This window comes from Hylobates moloch, unplaced genomic scaffold (assembly GCF_009828535.3).
Source record: "Hylobates moloch isolate HMO894 unplaced genomic scaffold, HMol_V3 SCAFFOLD_69, whole genome shotgun sequence".
NCBI classification, from domain to species: Eukaryota; Metazoa; Chordata; class Mammalia; order Primates; family Hylobatidae; genus Hylobates; species Hylobates moloch.
In genome coordinates, this window is record NW_026652344.1 from 175,397 (window position 1) to 187,389 (window position 11,993).

Consider the following 11,993-nt stretch of genomic DNA (forward strand, 5'->3'; position numbering starts at 1 on the left):
ATGTGTTACATTTTCGTATGTGGTTTAATTCGTATGATTTTTTTTAGAATATTTGTATTTCTGTTAATAAAAGAGAGGGCCTACGTAATGCTGGCTTCACAAAACAAACCGAAAGATATTTCCTATACTACTTCTCTTTAGAAGAGTCTGAGAAATTTAGGTGTTTTCTTCCTTTTCTTCCTTAAATATTTGGAATATTTCTTTAGGTATGGAATTTTCCATGTGGAACAGTATTTTTGTTGGCTGGTTTGACTTCTAATAATTCAAATCCTTTGGTATATGTAGGAGTTTTCTTGTTTTATGTTATTTCTGTGTCCATTTTAGTAAGTTTATTTATTTTTGGGGGGACAGAGTCTCACTGTGTCCCCCAGGCTAGAGTGCAGTGGCACGATCTCGGCCCACTGCAACTTCCGCCTCCCGGATTCAAGCATTTCTCCAGCCTCAGCCTCCCGAGTAGCTGGGATTACAGGTGTGTGCCACCATGCACCGCTAATTTTTGTGTTTCTAGTAGACACGGGGTTTCACTATGTTGGCCAGGCTGATCTCAAACTCCTGACCTCGTGATCCACCTGCCTCAGCCTCCCAAAGTGCTGGGATTACAGGTGTGAGCCACCGTGCCCGCCTGTATTTTTTAGTAGAGACGGGGTTTCTGCATGTTGGCCAGGCTGGTCTCAAACTCCTGGACTCAGGTAATCCACCCGCCTCGACCTCCCAAAGTGCTGGGTTTACAGGCGTGAGCCACCGTGTTCGGCCTAGGAAGTTTACTTTTCAGTGTGATGTTATTTGAATCTCTGTTGTCAAGCTTGTAGTCCTAAGTATTTCACAGAACCCTCGTAGTGTCTTAATATACTGCTCTGTAGAGCAGGCTTCTGTTTTGATTCCTGATATTGGTCTTTTGTGTCTTTTCTCTTTGCCTTAATTAGTTTCACTAGTGGTTTATTAAGTATATTAATATTTATAAACCAACTTTTTTTTTTTTTTGAGAAGTCTCCGTCTGTTGCCCAGGCTGGAGTGCAGTGGTGGGATCTCGGCTCACTCCAAGCTCCACCTCCTGGGTTCCCGCGATTCTCCTGCCTCAGCCTCCCGAGTAGCTGGGACTACAGGTGCCCGCCATCACACCCAGCTAATTTTTTGTATTTTTAGTAGACACAGGGTTTCACCATGTTAGCCAGGATGGTCTCTTATCTCCTGACCTCGTGATCTGCCTTCCTCGGCCTCCCAAAGTGCTGAGATGACAGGTGTAAGCCACCGCACCTGGCCTTATAAGCCAACTTTTATCCTTGATTTGTTTCCGTTGCATTCTTTTTCCTATTTCATTGATGTCTGCTCTTTATTACTTTAATTCTGCATTCTTTCATTTTGATTGTTTTTAATTCTTGAGAAGGAAATTTAAGTGATTGATTGTCAACCTTTTTTTCTATTCTAACACATTCCCTTAAGGCTGTAAATTTCTCTCTAAGCAGGGATTTATCTGACAGCCCACATTTTCCGTCAGGTGTTTCCAAACCCTGTGTCTGCAGCCGCATTGACCTCCCAGTGTCTCCACCCTGTATCTCCTACAGCCATGCCAGGCCTTGTGTGTCTCCATCGTTGTGCCTGAAGCCTGTATCTTCTCGCCAGTATCACCATCCCGTAATGACTGAAGCCCACGTCTGCCGTTGTGTATTGTCAGCTGGTCTGTCCTCTGTCTTCACTTTATGCCCCGTCAGAAGTCTCCATTTCTTGCTCCTTCAGCCCGTGCCAGCTGTGTGAGTCTCCATCCTGTGTGCTTGCAGCGCATTGCTTGCCTTGAATGTTGCCATCTCCTTAGCCTTCAGGCAGTAGCAGTCCTCCAGTGCCTCAATCCCTGTGTTTGAAGCCCATTCTGATGTTTTTGTCTGTCTGTCCCCTGAGCTTCTGCCCATGACAGCTTGTTTGCTACATTCTTTGTCCCCCTAATCCATGTCCACAGTCAGTGTTTTCATCCATGCTTTTTGGGCCATGTCTGCATTCGTGTGTCTCCTTCCCCTGTGCCTTCAGCCCATTTCTGTCCTTTTTCTGGATCCTTTCTCCCAGGAGACTATGCCCAAAACTCCTATCCCCAGTGTTTGTACCTGCAGCCAGTCTCTCGTTGAGTGTCTCCATCTGTTTGTTACTGCAGCAGAGGCCTGTCATTGAGTGTGCCTGCTTCCCATGCCTGTCTTCCTGTGTCTCCAGCCCTTGTCCATGCAGCCCACATTAGGACTCTTGTGACTCCACCCTTCAGCCTACAGCCACATCTGCCTTCGGGTGTCTTTATCTCTGTGCCCCCTGCCCACACCAACCTTCACCTACTCCTCTGTCCTGCATCTGTACCGATGTCGGTCCCTGGTGTGCCTCTCTGCCATGCAGCTGTAGCCAGCGAGCTCCCTTTTTGTCTGGATCCCCTGTGACTGTAGCCCAGGTCTTCTCTGCTGTGCCTGCAGCCCGTGTCTGCCCTTGAATGTCCCCATCCTCTGTGATTGTCACCCGTCGGCCAGGCCTAGCATGTTTCTACTCTGTGCCTACACCCATGTCTGCCTCCAGGGTCTCCACTCATGGTGCCACAGTTTGGTTCCCGGTCCCTATCCTCCTGGGGTGGATTCTGGCATTGTGTTGGGAGGGAGAAGGTGACCCATGAAAGGGAAGCCTGGAATGATGTAATGGGTAAGGAGGCAGCCATTCAGCAGGCTGCACAGTGGCAGAGAAGACATGGCCAGTCAGAATCCTCCCTGCATCGGGGCACTCACATGGGGCTATGCCTGGTGTGGGGAGTAAGGGGAAGCTGGAGCAGGAGGTCTGGAGCCACCTGGCCCTCTTGGGCCTGAGACCCTCCCCACTGCAGGGACTCCATCACTTTGCCAGTGGTCCTGCCTCCTGGGATCCTGCCCTACAGTGTTTCTGCAGGGATCCTCTCACCCGGAACTTGCAGTGGCGGGTTTCATGTGAGGTAGAGTTTAGCAAATGTTTATTGGCTTCTGTGCCTTTTCTTCATATGCTTTGCTCATTTTGTGCGTGTTTTTGTAGGGTCCTTTTTTAATATTGATTTGAAGGATTTATCTTAAATCTGCAAATTGATCCTTTATTGGCTCATTTTTGTCATAGATACTTATTTTCTAGTTTGATCATTATTTTCTATTGGTTTCATACTAGTGTATAGTAATCTGGTTGATAACAATAATGTATCCAGTGAGTTATTAATTGTAACAGTTTTGGGGTTTTCAGGGATTGTCTAGGCATGTAATAGTGTCGTATACACATAATGACAATTTTTTTGGCTTAAAAATTAATTCTAATGCCTTTTTATTTCTTACTGTATTATTTCTCCACTACAATACTGATTAAAGAGTGATAGCAGGCATCCTCGTCTGGTCCTGCACTGGGGGAAAAAGCTTCCCACAATTCTCTATTAATTATGTTGTTTGTTATTGGCTAGTATTACACTTCATCAGATTTCATCAAATTAAGGAAGTTGCTTTTTTTTTTTTTTTTTTTTTTGAGATGGGGTCTCGCTCTTGTTGCCCAGGCTGGAGTGCAATGGCTGGATCTCAGCTCACTGCAACCTCCACCTCCCAGGTTCAAGCGATTCTCCTGCCTCAGCTTCCTGAGTAGCTGGGATTACGGGCACCCATCACCATGCCTGGCTAATTTTTGTATTTTTAGTAGAGACGGGGTTTTACCATGTTGGCCAGGCTGATCTTGAATTCCTGACCTCAGGTGATCCCCCCGCCTCGGCCTCCCAAAGAGTTGGGATTACAGATGTGAGCCACCATGCCCGGCCAGAAGTTGCCTTCTTTTTTTTTTTTATTATTTTTAATTTTTTTGAGACAGAGTTTCACTCTTGTTACCCAGGCTGGAGTGCAGTGGCGTGACCTTGGCTCACCGCAACCTCTGCCTCCCAGGTTCAAGTGATTCTCCTGCCTCAGCCCCCTGAGTAGCTGGGATTACAGGCATGTGCCACCATGCTCGGCTAATTTTGTAGTTTTAGTAGAGATGGGGTTTCTCCATGTTGGTCAGGCTGGTCTCAAACTCCCAACCTCAGGTGATCCACCCACTTTGGCCTCCCAAAGTGCTGGGATTACAGGTGTGAACCATCGCGCCTGGCCCATCCTCTTTTTATATTTTACTCAAGTTTTTTTTGTGTGTTTGTGGTTCAATTTTAAATTTTATTAAATGCTTTAAAAAACTTTTCAGCTAAATGATCTTACTATTTTCTCCTGTATTTTTCTGCTAATGGGATGACTTACATGATTTATTTTGAATGTTAAGGACCTTGCATTTTGGTGTATATTCCATTTAGTATTGATCTACTGTTTTCATAGGTGGCTTCATTCATATGATATTTTGCTTAGAATATTTGTAGCTCTGTTTTATTTATTTATTTATTTTTGAGACGGAGTCTCGCTCTGTCGCCCAGGCTGGAGTGCAGTGGCGCGATCTTGGCTCACTGCAAGCTCCGCCTCCTGGGTTCACGCCATTCTCCTGCCTCAGCCTCCCAAGTAGCTGGGACTACAGGCGCAGTCGAGAGCTCTGAGAATCACAGTCCTTGGCTGCTCTCTGGTCTTGGGATGCAGGGGAGAGTCTCCGTGCTGCATCCCAGTCTGCGGTAGTCCAGGGTGTAAGCCCAGCCCACAGAGCTAGTGTCAGAGAGGAATTCCCTTTCTTCCCTTTCTGTTAATGGAGCTTCTCCCTCAAGCTTCTGTTCCGCCTGGCTGGTGTCAGTCTTACGGTTTTCGTGCTCCTCTTTGGGCTTGATGGGGGTTCTGGGACTTTATGTAGGTCGAGATAGTGGTAGAGGAGGAAGGGCACGGACAGCTCCTCTGGTCAGTTGGGCATCTGCCATCTGGTCAGTCGGGCATTATCTCCCCCTCAGGGCCAGTGGCTTTGGTGGCTTCCAGGCCATGAATGGGCCCTGGGACCTCCCCAAGGCTGCCCTTGTCACATAGGACCCCACTGCCGGACTTTACTCAGCCACTGCTTCACGCTATGGCAGGGTGGGTGGTAGCTGCCTCCTTCTCCACTCCCCAGCCCAAATTGGGGGAGAATTAGGAGTCTGTTTTTAATTGTTTGATCCTTTGATTTTAGATTTGCTTTTGAATGGATATTATAGTCAGATGGTTTGAAACTCAGAATGTATTGAAAGATACAATAAAGTCTTTTTTCCCTCTTTGTCCACCTACTGCCCCCTTCTTGCCTCCCCTCGAATAAGCAGTTTTCTTGAGATGTAATTTCCATGCCATAAAGTTCACCTGTGTAAAGTGTACAAGTCTGTTTTTTAGTGTATTTACAGTTATGCAACCATCACCCTAACTAATTTTAGAACATATTGATCACCCCAAAAAGAAACCTTGTCAATCTTCATTCCTCCCCTACCCCAGGCTACCACTAATTTATTATGTCTCTACAGCTTTGCCTATTTTGGACGTTTTCCATAAATGGAATCATACAATATGTGGTATATTGTGACTAGCTTCTTCCACTTGGCATAATGTTTTCAAGGGCCATCCATGTTGTAGCAGGTATCAGTACTTCTTTCAGTTTTGTGGCTAAATAACATTCTACTTTATGGATATATCATGTGGCTTATCCAGTCATTGGTGGATGGACATTTGGGTTGTTTCTACTTTTTGGTCACTGTGATTATTAATAATGCCTCCGTGAGCTTTTGAGTTCAAGTTTTGGGTGAACATGTTTCATTTCTCTTGAGTAGATGGATACCTAGAAGTGGAATTACTGGGTCATATGATAATTCTACATTTAGCATTTTAAGGACCTGCCAAACTGCTTTCCAAAGCAGCTGCACTATTTTATAATTCACTTCATGCACGAGGGTTCCAATTTCTCCACATCTTCACCGACACTTGTCATTGACCATCTTTCTCATTCTAGCCTTCCCAAGGGGTGTGAGGTGGTATCTCAGTGTGGTTTGTTTTTGCATTTCCCTAGTAACAAATGATGTTGAGCATCTTTTCATGTACTTGTTGTCCAGTCATATGTCTTTTTTGGTAAAATGTCTCTTGAAATTTGTCTTTTCATTATTCTGTTATAAGCATTCTTTATATTAATATATTCTGGATACTGATATATTCTGGATACTCTTACTTAGCAATGAAGACTATTTGCGGTATGGGTCCAACCTGTGTTCCAGTTGGAATGTCCTAGTCACCTATGCATCCACCTGACAAATACTGCCAGAGAGCCTACCATGCGTATATATGGCAGAGTCCCTAGCCTCAGGAAGCCCACAGTCTAGTCCAGACACACGACACCACCCACGTTCTTTGAGCTTCCACTTCTCTCTAGATTTCTTGAGCCAACTAACAACTCTCAAGTACTTTGCCTATTCAGTATTGTTTTTTACAGCCCTTAATTTCATTTTGCACACTACTTACTGTTGAGTTTTAGGAGTTCTTTATGTATTCTGGATATCAATCCCTTAGCAAATATGTGATTTGCAAATATTTGCTTCTATTCTGTGACTTGTCTTTTTACTCTCTCAGTAGTATCCTTTGGTCCTATTAAAATTAAAAGAAGTTTTAATTTTCATGAAGTTCAATTTATCTAATTTTTTTCTTTCATTGTCTGTGCCTCTGTTGCCATATCCAAAGTATCATTTCCAAATTCAGTTGATGGAAATTTTTCTCCTATGTTTTCTTTTAAAATGTTTATCGTTTTAGCCTGTAGTCCATTTTGAGTTAATTTTTGTATATGGTGTCAGGTAAGGATTCAGCTTCATTCTCATGCATATGGATATCCAGTTTTTCCAGCGTAATTTGTTGAAGAGACTGTCCTTTTCCCCACTGAGTGGAATTGTTAGTGTTTTCTACATAGAAGATTATGTTGTCTGTGAACAGAGATAATCTTATGCTCTCCTTTCCAATGTTTATACCTTTCTTTCTTTTTCTTGTGTAAGTGCTCTGGCTATGTTGAAGAGAAGTGGCATGTGTGCATCCTGATCTTGTTCCTGATCTTTAGGGGAAAGCTTTCCCTCTTTCACCACTGAGAGTGTTGTTAGCTGTGGGATTCTCAAATATGGCCTTTATTCTGATAGGGAAGTTACTTTCTACCCTAGTTTCTTGTGTTTTTATCATGAAAAAGTATTGGATTTTTAAAATTGTTTTTTCTGCATCAACTGAGATGAACGTAGTTTTTTCTTTAATTTTTTTTTTTTTTTTTTTTCGAGATGGAGTCTCACTCTGTCGCCCAGGCTGGAGTGCAGTGGTGCAATCTTGGCTCACTGCAACCTCTGGCTCCTGGGTTCAAGCGATTCTCCTGCCTCAGCCTCCCAGGTAGCTGGGACTACAGGCATCTGCCACCACACCCGGCTAGTTTTTTGTGTTTTTAGTAGACATGGGGTTTTACTATGTTAGCCAGGATTCTCTCGATCTCCTGACCTCATGATCCACCTGCCTCAGCCTCCCAAAGTGTTGGGATTACAGGCATGAGCCACCGTCACTGGCCTTTTAATTTTTTTAATGTGGTACATTTTACTGATTGTTTTTGTATGTTGAACCATCTTTGCACTCCAGGAATAAATTCCACTTGCTTATGGTGAATAATTTCTTGGATATGCTGTTGGGTTCACTTTGCTCATATTTTATTGAGAATTTTTGCATCTAAATACTAAATACAAATTTGCATCTGTAATTTTTTGTGATGGCTTCATTGGGCTTTGGTATCAGTGTAATGCTGACTTTTTAGAATGAGTTAGGAAGTGTTCCCTCCTCTTTGATTTTTGGGAAGAGTTTGAGAAGAATTAGAGTTGATTCTTTAAATGTTTTGGTGGGGTTCACTAGTAAAGCAGTCTGGTCTTGTGCTTGTCATTGGTGTTTGTTTGTTTGTTTGTTTGTTTGACAAAGTTTTGCTCTTGTTGCTCAGGCTGGAGTCCAATGCTACAATCTCGGCTCACTGCAACCTCTGCCTCCCGGGTTCAAGCAATTCTCCTGCCTCAACCTCTTGAGTAGCTGGGATTACAGGCATGTGCCACCACATCCGGCTAATTTTTGTATTTTTGGTAGAGACAGGGTTTCTCCATGTTGGTCAGGCTGGTCTCTAACTCCTGACATCAGGTGATCCACCCGCCTCAGCTTCCCAAAGTGCTAGGATTAAAAAGGTGTGAGCCACCACATCCAGCCGGTAGGTTTCTTATTACTGATTCAGTCTCCTCACTTCCTCACTAGTTGTGGGTCTATTCAGATTTTCTATTTCTTAATGTGTCAGTTTTGGTAGATTGTGTGTTTCTAGGAATATGCCCATTTTATCCAGGTTATAAAATTTATTGGTATACTGCTGTTCATAGTATTCTCTTATAATCTTTTTTATTTCCATAAAATAATACTGTTTCCAATTTCACTTCTGATTTTAATAATTTGAGTCTTCTCTCTTTTTCTTAGTAAATTTCCTTTCTGATTTTGATAATTTGAGTTTTCTCTTTTTCTTAACAGATTTCATTTCTGATTTTGATAATTTGAGTCTTCTCTCTTTTTGTTAGTCTAGCTAATGTGTTGCCAATTTTGTTGATCTTTTAAAGAGCTAGCTTTTGGTTTTGTTGATTTTTCTCTATTGTTTTTCCATCTGTATGTTGTTTATCTCTTCCGTAATCATTATTTCCATCTGCTAGCTTTGGGTTTGGTTTGCTCTTCTTTTTCTATTTCCTCAAAGTGTATAATTAGGTTATGATCGGGTTATGTTTCTTCTTTTTCAGCGTATGCGTTTACATAAACTTCCCTCTTCACATTGTTTTGTTGTATCCCATAACTTTCGGCATGTTGCCTTTTCGTTTTCCTTTGTCTCAAGATATTTTCAAATTTCCCTTGTCATTTCTTCTTTGACCAGTTGAAGAAGAGTGTGTTTAATTTCCACATGTGTGAATTTTCCAGTTCGCCTTCTGTTATTGATTTGTAGTTTTATAACATTGTGATCAGAAAAGATACTTTGAATTATTTAAAATTTTTAAGAATGTGTTAAGGTTTGTTTTGTGGCCTAACATGTGGTCTATCCTGGAGAACGTACCATGTGCACTTGAGAGGAATGTGTATTCTCCTGTTGTTGGGTGGAGTGTTGTGTACTTGAGAGGAATGTGTATTCTCCTGTTGTTGGGTGGAGTGTTGTGTATGTATCTGTTGTGTCCAGTTGGTTTGTAGTGTTGTTCAAGTCCTGTATTTTCTTATTGATCTATCTGGTTGTTCTGTTATTGAAAGTGGTGTATTGAAATATCCTAATATTAGTGTAAGAGTATTTCTCCCTTCTGTCGATTTTTAAAAATATATTTTGGGATCCTGCTGTTAGGTTTATATAAATTTATAATTGTTATATTTTCTCACTATGTTCCTTTTTATTTTTATTTATTTTAGATGGAGTTTCACTCTTGTTGCCCAGGCTGGAGTGCAATGGCGTGCTCTCAGCTCACTGCAACCTCCACCTCCAGGGTTCAAGCGATACTCCTGCCTCAGCCTCCCAAGTAGCTGCGGTTACAGGTGCCCGTTACCACACCTGGCTAATTTTTTGTTTTTTTGTTTTTTAAGAGAGTCTCACTGTGTCACCAGGCTGGAGTGCAGTGGCGCAATCTCGGCTCACTGCAACTTCTGACTCCCTGGTTCAGGTAATTCTCCTGCCTTGGCCTCCCAAGTAGCTGGGATTATAGGCACACGCCGCCATGCCCAGCCAATTTTTGTATTTTTGATAGAGACAGGGTTTCACCATGTTGGCCAGGATGGTCTCGATCTCCTGACCAAGTGATCCACCTGCCTCGGCCTCCTAAAGTGCTGGGATTACAGGCGTGAGACACCGCGACTGGCCAATTTTTTGTATTTTTTTTAGTAGAGATGGGATTTCACCATGTTGGCCAGGCTGGTCTCAAACTCCTGACCTTGGGTGATCCACTCGCCTCGGCCTCCCAAAGGGCTGGGATTACAGTCCTGAGCCACCTGCCTGGCTTCCCTTTGTTAATATATACCTTAACAATGTATATTTTCTCCCATTCTATGGGTTGTCTGTTTACTCTGTTGATAGTTTCTTCTGCAGACAGTGGAATACTATGCAGCAACTAAAGTAGCCACCTAGCAGGATGTATGTCAGTATGGATACATTTTGAAAACACAGCTAAAAACAGGGTGCAAGGGCATAATAAGCATAAGATGGTGAGGGATAGAGCATATTACCATGTTACAAACCCGACACTCTAAAAGCACAATATAGTATAACATTGTGTAAAACATTCAAAACACCCAGAACAATACTACGTGTTATCATGGATACATACATATATAGTAAAAGTGAAAAACCATTCAAGGGATGACCATGTATCAATTTTAGGATAATGCTTATTACTCTCTGAGGTGGGAGGGAACATTGAAGCTTTAAAAAATTCTTCCTAGAATAAAAAGATTTTGCAAGTGTGGCAAAATTTAACTACTGTTAAGTCTGGGTACCTGTTTATCATTATTCTTGGTAGTTTCCTCATATTTAAAATATTTAACAATCGAAAATTGAACAGGTGGAAGGACTGCACTGTGCCACTTTTCTGCTTCTGGTATGCATACATTTCAGTGCTCTGTGCCTTCCACTATGGTTCTCTATCACCTTCATAGTGTGTGTCTCTAAAGAAACATTGTAACTTACTGCAAAGTATCTCATGGCTAAGGAGATTGAAGATCAGCCTTGCTTCAGGGGCGTTGTTCACAGCCCAGCAGCAGAGGGCGCCACCCCATAGCTGATGTGCGGTGGGGCGGCCACACCAGGCAGGGCCAGTGCCTCCCAGGGAAGCAGGAAAGAGGAATATTTAAGTGCGTGCAGATTTCCCTTTGGCTTGTAGGAAGGGGCACAGAATCCAGCCATTTGGAAGCGTACATCATGTTTCTCTGACTGTTCGTGGCCTTGGCTGTTTCTGAGGCTAATAATGCAAGAAACAGCACATGCCAAAGGCGTCTTTGCCACTGTGTCCATGAGCCTGCTGCTGTCTTGCCAGGGGCTTTTTGTGATGTATTATTTTAGATTGAGGGGGTTCATGTACAGGTTTGTTACATGGGTATATTGTGTCATGATGGGGCTTTGGCTTGTAGTGGACTGATGACTGTGGGAACTTTGTTGTTAAACCGACCAGGGAACTTTCCTTTTATTGTAAGTGGAAAAAGATTATTCATACCTGAAGGAGATGTGTAATCACCAAGCAGAACAGCTAAACAGAACCAGCCTACAGCTGCAAGAAGCATCATCAGAGAGTGATGCAGAGATCAAAGACATGAAAGAAACCATGTTTGCACTGGAAGATCAGGTGGAACAGCACAGGGCTGTCAAGTTACACAGTAATCAACTTACCAGTGAGCTAAAAAATAAGTGGGGTCAAGCCCAGGTGAAATGTGGAACGGGAGTGTGTAGGACACTAAAGAACCCAGCAGCAGTGGGTGACTGTGGGAAGGTTTTTGACCGTGTGTTGGCTGGGGTTTATGAAGAGTCTTTCATTTGAGTGTGCTATAATCTCCCAGGAAGAATGTCACCTAAGAAACAATCATTAATCTCTTAAACTAAGTTGAAAACTGGATGACAGAAGAAAAGAGTAAGCAACGTAAGTGACTGTGAAAAATAGCAAATGCTTTGTTGTTTGTTGTTGTTTTAGAGAGAGGGTCTCAGTCTGTTGCCCAGACTGGAATGCAGTGGTTTGACCATACTCACCACAGCCTCAAACTCCTGGGCTCAAGCGATCGTCCCACATCAGTCTCCCAGAGCACTGGGATTACAGATGTGAATCACTGTACCCGGCCACAAATGTTTCTTGTTTTGTGCTAGATGTGCTGTGTGTGAGCCATGCTGCTGCCACTGTCTCTAAGCAGCCTCATCGGCTTGGAGGCCACAAGTTGGGACACTTCAGCTGTGACTGTGTGAGTGTTCACAAGGACTCTTCCTAAGGACATTCTGTGGGGTAGGAATGGGTTATTCAGAAGAAGTACCTTGCCAAGCATTGACACTGTGTTGTCACCAAGCATTGACACTGTGTTGTC

General features: G+C 43.1%; 1 pseudogene; it reads left to right on the plus strand.

Annotated features, from left to right (window-relative positions):
* Window positions 1-11,125: 11,125 nt before the first annotated feature.
* The window catches only part of LOC131382574 (cytospin-B-like), a 109,303-nt pseudogene continuing 108,435 nt past the window's right edge, over window positions 11,126-11,993 (plus strand).